The following is a 6,744-nucleotide window of genomic DNA, read 5'->3' as shown; positions in this document are numbered from 1 at the left end:
TTACATTTATATAGCACCTTTAGGCAATAAAAACGTCCCAAGACTCATGTTGTGCTTTAGCATTTTAGCCAGAGAGCAAATGCAGAGGAAAGGAGAGAGGGAATCTCTGAATGAACAGAAGTCATTCTGGAAACTCAAAGACGTTGAATAATAAGCACATTTCAACCAGTTTGTTGATCACCCATTTTTGCAGATGTTCTGTTTCTAACAAATCAACATTATCCAATTGATGTGGGTAAATTATTTGTGTTTCCAAACTTTGGGTCAATGGAGCAAATTTACTGTATTTTCTTTCAAGTCAGGGAGCTGATGGAAGAAGATAATCATTTCAATCATGGAGGCTGCGAGCAGTGTTTGAACACTGAACTCTATTTACACTACTCACTTAGAACATCTTAACTTAACCACTCGGCACCACAGCTGGACAAATGCAGCCTTGTTACATGATGGCACAAAACATCAGACAATTGCCTGGAATCATTCATCCATCACCTTCACATCTTGAGCCATATTCTAATCTCCCAGCCCTTGCAGACATGAATCTTGTGAATCATGGAATCTTACCGTTCAGAAGGCTTGTCAATCCATCGACTCTGTGCCTGCTCTTGGAAACAGTTGTTAATTATTTTCCACAATCCAGCTTTCCCCCATCACCCTGTAAATTAGTCTTGTTTAAGTCCAGATTGAACCTGATTTCACCACCCTTTCAGATAGGAAAGTAAAGTAGCATGAATGCTGGAAATCTGAAAAAAACATCAGAAAACTCTGGAAATACTCAAGAGACTATCCATACTTAAATAAAGGATGAGTTGTTAAGGCACGCAAGCCAAAATAAAAAATAAAAATCGGTCTACGCATTATAATACAACGGAGTTGGAGGCTGTGAAGATTAAAACATGGTATAAACACCTCAAATGTGACATCAGCTTGGTGGAATACTGTTACACATAGTTGCATCTCAAGATAGCCTAACTGTATAAAAATAAGATGTGTTCCCTCCAAAAGTTAGAGTACTCTCAGAGCTGTCAGAAGTTCATTCAGTTTAACACTAGCCTAGAGAGCTAGAACTGATAACTCCAGGCTTAGGAACCAAGTGGGATAACTTGCTTTCCATTTAATGTTATCTGTAGGACAGTTGTACATTGGGCATAGGTCTTATTAAGGTATTCGTAATCTTAGGTAGTTCAGTAGCAAGTATATGTTAACTACTAGAAACTATATGCATAGGAACAGTAAAGGTCTAATCTGAGCTGTCTCCATACTTGCTTCTACGCGCACCTCTGTCCAATGCTACACTGACCCCTAGGTGCAGGTCTCTTACATCACTGTGTGGGCAGTACTCTGTTCTGTCCCATGTTGACCCTTTATGTGCCAGACCCTTATTCTACAAGTTGTACCAGAATAATGTTGAGTGGTCAATGTGCAAAGTGTTTTATAAAACTACTAAGGCCTGAATCACGTAGAGGTTATTGTTGCAGGACTAACAGGCCATTGCTGGGACCATGACCATGGAAAAATCCACTAACAACATAACTAAACACAAAATATGTATCTTCAATGAAAACGAGGGCCTTGAAAGATAAAAAGTAGCTAAATTACAGTAATTTCAAGGTAGTAACTAAATCATAGGATTTAAGTGACTTTGTAAACCACAATGCTTCCTACATTACAATGGTGACTACACTTCAAAAATACTTAATTGGCTGTATAATGCATTGGGCCATCTTGAGGTTGTGAAAGGTGCAATGCAAATGCAAATCAAGTCTTTCATATCACAGAACAAAATATTCATTGGTTCCTGGGGTATATGTGTATTAATACAGTACAGTGTCTTAAATCCAGCTGTCCAGAAACCAGAGTTGTCTGAAAACTGAACATTTTTGGAATGTGCCATGCATCAATTTAATTGAGTAAAATAAAAAAAACTTAACCTGGATAATTCGGTTAGGCACTGCATGGGCACACCATGGCACCTGGCTAGTCATCCCCTTTGCTGCTTGCACTCCACGTCACCCTTGACCCCACCTGGCCTGGCTTCGCCCGAACTGACACGGCCTGAACCACCCACAGCCTGGACCACCCAACCCGAAATCCAGCAAGATCTGAAATCTGGCATGGCCTCAGTCCCAAGGCTGCCAGCTTTGAGACGCTGTATCTGTATCTCTCATTAACTTGAGAACATCAGCAATAAATTTGTTATTTTGATGAAGAGAATGAGTTTTATGTTTACGTTTGAAGTCTTATCACTATGGAAGTTACTTTTTGTGATCTGACATTTCTGTCATTTTGTGTAGCAGCCTGTTTGATGTGGAGGTTGAAAATGAAAGAAACACTGTAGTTCAACAGCGAAAAAAATAGCTTCAATTAGGTTGGAATAAAATGTTTAAAAGCACAAAACTGCGGATGCTGGAAATCCAAAACAAAAACAAAAATACCTGGAAAAACTCAGCAGGTCTGGCAGCAACTGCGGAGAGGAACACAGTTGACGTTTCGAGTCCGAATGACTACTGTGAATTGGGTGAGTTACTACATTAACTAAAGGTCTTATCTATTAGAGTTTGCTGTAAGATTTCTTCCTATGTGAACGGTTGGTTCTGCATGGACACCTTTTCCAATTCCTAGCCAGAGTCCTCTTGGACTCGAAACGTTAACTGTGTTCCTCTCCGCAGATGCTGCCAGACCTGCTAAGTTTTTCCAGGTATTTTTGTTTTTGTTTTGGAATAAAATGTTTATTTGGTCTAGGTAGCTGTTGAAATTATTTTTAACAGTATGTTGGTTGAAGATTGAAAACCTGTATGTGCTCTTTAAAAGATGCACAATAACAATCTGTTAAACGTAGAACTAACCTGATGAAATGCTAATCAGTACAAAATTGTGCGGGCCCTGTTCATGATTGGGGTAAATACCACATTCTCTGACTTACCAATTATTTGCTTAATAGCAAGGATCTCTACCATGAGTATAGCACAAATCATAGCACAAAATGTTATATTATTTAAAAATAAAATCTGAGCTAAGACAAACTTCAAAGTGCTTCAGTGTGTGGCAGTTATCTGAAGAAGCAGTTTGAATATTCTGTTAACAAGGAACCTGATTAGAAATAATTGGTCAGCAACAATTGTAAGTGCATTTATTTTTGCGTTTAAAATCTTTACTTTGTTTGGGAAAGAGAGGCCAGCAGTCAGAAGGGTGGTGATTAGGAAAGGTCGGAAGTGATCAGGAGGGAAAAGGGCAATTAGGCAATTATATAGGTGGAAGAGGTCATGAGGGAACCAAATGGGGGTCAGTAATGGTCTGTGGTACTGCCGTAGAGCAAGAAGGAGCAATCCTGCACCTCCTGGTTCCAGGTACCCGTTATGTAAAAAATACTCACTTCTATGGTAGCTACCTCCAGTGGTCCCTTTAAGGATTGCTTATAAACCACATTTCCTTGAAGGCAGGCAGCCAATTTAGGAAGGGAGCCTCAGACAGGTTGCTATTTGCTTATACAAAGGAGCCAATGCCAGGTTCTGGTTCAGGATCATGTCACCTACATTTCTGCCTTTTCAATATGTGTGTAGTTAACACGCCCTATTGGACTCTTGGGTACCCTTTTTACACCCTAAAAGAAAGTATATGAGGCCCCATTGACTATCTTGATCCCTATTTCCGAATCTCACTTAATTGTGTAATTAATCCAACTGTAACAACTGCCCTGTGAACCTGAGCTCATGAGTGCCTTCAGACTACTACAGAAAAGACCTGAAAAGTTATACAATGAAGCATCTGCAACTAGGAGCCTCAAAGAGCAGACCATAAAGTTTAAAAGAAAGGTTCAAGATCCTCATCCTATCAGGGAAAGTCTTGCATTGCGAGCTGTCCTTGATTTTTCTAGTCAGCCACAAACTGCCCTTCAAAGGGATATTGTCATAGAACAGGTGGAAGAAAGGCGGCTTCAGCCAATGGCAGAAGAGGACTCTGGCTAGGAATTGGAAAAGGTGTCCATGCAGAACCAACCGTTCACATAGGAAGAAATCTTACAGCAAACTCTAATAGATAAGACCTTTAGTTAATGTAGTAAATCACCCAATTCACAGCAGTTATCCCCATCCCCAATTCCATCACTGCCCTCAGCCTTACTTCAAATGAACACCACTGCATTTCTGCACAATTATCTAATTGTACCTTATCCCAAATGAAGTATTATGACACATAATAGTACTAGTGATAACTGTGTTATTCAATTATATTACTATTTACCCTCAGGATGAGGGCATCATTGTCTAGCCTGCCGCTTAGTGCTCATCCACAGGCACATCTGAATAGTTTGCTCGGCTACTTTAGAGGGCAGCTAAATATAAAAATTATTAGTGAGACTGGAATCACATGTAGGTCAGCAAATTTTGTTCCCTAAAGAACATCAATGAATCATTTAAAAAAAAATAATCCAGCAGCTTCATAATTTTCCACTCCTGCCAGCAACGGGAATCGTGGCAGGTGGGTGAGCAAGGTTTGGCAGGAGGCTAAATCAGTTTCCCTGCGGCGGGAAATCAGTTTGGAATCTTGTTCTCCCGACTTTCATGATGGCTTAAAGGTGGCCCGAGTGTCCTGTGGAATAATGTCGGGAACTCCATTTGCATTTCATGAATTCTCATTAAAAGCCCAACATGCTGGAACCTTGTTCCCTGTCCAAATTAAGCGTCGCTAGCAGGAATTTACTGTTTCATGACGGTATATAAGTGGTGTGCGCCTGGTGAGGTAAACCTCTTCCTGGAGTCGCCAGTCAGTCGACGCTACTTTCACCTTCTTGGGGACAGCTCTCATGTGTCAGGAGCCAAAGCTGCGCCAAGGCTGGAAATGCTGTGCATTGGAAGGGGGGGATAGAGGGTGGAAGGGTGGTGCGGAGGCTGGGTAGAGGAGGCAGGCGAAGGCTGGAAGGGCTGGTGGAAGGGTGGCATGGAGGCTGGGCAAGGGAGGTAGGTGAACAAGGGAGGAGGGGTGGCCTCAGAACATTGCGATCCTAGCCAGTCTGTGCTATTTGCCATCAGCTGCAGTCAGAGGCAGGGATGAAAGGAGGGAGGGAAGTGGATGCCTACAGGGACACAATTGGTGGTGATCATCCAACTCGTGACTCCAAACCTCCATCCTCTCGGATGTATGGTCATGGCTGACAAGGGATTGTGCTGTTGGTATTCTATGCTGCTGAGGCAATGGTCTCCCTCTATAGAGTTTCGAAGGTGGTAGAGACAAGTGGAAAAGTGTCTGTGTGAAGCTTCTTGCACATGGCTCTTATCACCCTGGTCAAAAAGTAATGTCTCCATACGCATGCATGTGTGAATGGGAAATACACCCATCTCTGGTCCTTCAGGATGTCCTTTACCTGGAACAGGCAACAGCAGCAGGATAATCACCAAGCCTGATGAGCGATTCTCCTGCACCCACATGATATCTGCCTGAGATTGAAGGGTGACAGGTCACTTGGCCGGCCATCGTGGTCACATATGATGTGCCTTTGCTGATGGCGCAGATGTGGAAATACAGGCAACTCACTGTGGTGAGATCATGTGGAATCGATGTAACTGGAGTTCCAGATGAGAGTTCTTTGGGAGGGGTCTTTGTTTGGTTCCTGAAAGCACATGGAATGTTGTATCACTGTGTCTCAATTCATGAGACTTGGAGAAGGATTAAAGCAGAATATGTTTACAAAAGTGCAAGGAATATACAATGAGTGAACACCCATGCCACCAATGTGCATTCAATACTTGTTAATTTTTCGGACCCTACCGATACATCTAGGTACAGCCCCGAGATCTGCAGCAGAGGTGGGGATAGCCTGCTGACTGTGATGCGCTGTGGCCTGAGATGACTTCAGTGGGCGTCTTCTAGAAACCCAAAAACTTGAAGGCCCCAGCCTGATAAGCGTCTTCTGCTCTGGGGCAGGTGCACCTTCCTTGGCCTGACCTGCTTGGAGGCTGATGGGATCACTGGCAGAGGGGAGTTGGAGTGGCAGGGCATCCTTGGAATGTCCTGGGTGGATGGTCCCAGGGTGTCTTCTGCCTTCCTGTGGATGCGCGATGGTCCCTCCCTGACTCCTTGAAGAGAAGGGGCACCTGGAGGAAGGTCGAGGTGCTCTGTTCCTCTTTTGCCTCGCCACCGTTGTACCCCACCCATGGTTAGAGCAATGGAGTGCAGGTCTGAGCGCAAATGCAGCAGGTACTGCTGGAACTGGGTCTCCAAGGCTGTTCATGCTTGCCTGTGCCATGACATCAGAGAGAATGTAGATGGATTCCTCCATCCCTTGTCGCATCCTGCGGACAGCCTCTGACAACACTGCCTGATGTTCCCCTGCCTCTCTACGTACCTCCAACATTTGTCCTAGGGTCAATTTCAGAATCTTATCATCTGACTCAGACTCTGCAGGGGCCTGGTCTCCAGCAGTCCTCCGAGTGCCAGAGACATCAGCTGTCACCGCCTCCACCTGCATGTCTGTGAGGAGATCGCCAGATTGTGAACCCGAGCTTGCTCTAAAACTAGGACCCACCAAGGTGTGTGCACCTGCTCTAGTGGAGGGTGCAGGTGAACGCAGTAACGGCTGCAATGGTGCGGGAACCTCTTCTTCCTCCTCCGAGATGGCCTGAAGGCTGGGGCTTCCCCTTGTGGAGGACGATGTCCTCCCCCCTCTTCCTGATGGTAGCTGGAATGGAGAGAGTGAGTGATTGCCTCGGCTGGCTCAAACCTTACACATCACTCACAGTCATTGTTGGC

The sequence above is a fragment of the Carcharodon carcharias genome, chromosome 14 (genome assembly GCF_017639515.1).
Source record: "Carcharodon carcharias isolate sCarCar2 chromosome 14, sCarCar2.pri, whole genome shotgun sequence".
NCBI classification, from domain to species: Eukaryota; Metazoa; Chordata; class Chondrichthyes; order Lamniformes; family Lamnidae; genus Carcharodon; species Carcharodon carcharias.
This window is presented reverse-complemented; position numbering follows the sequence as displayed.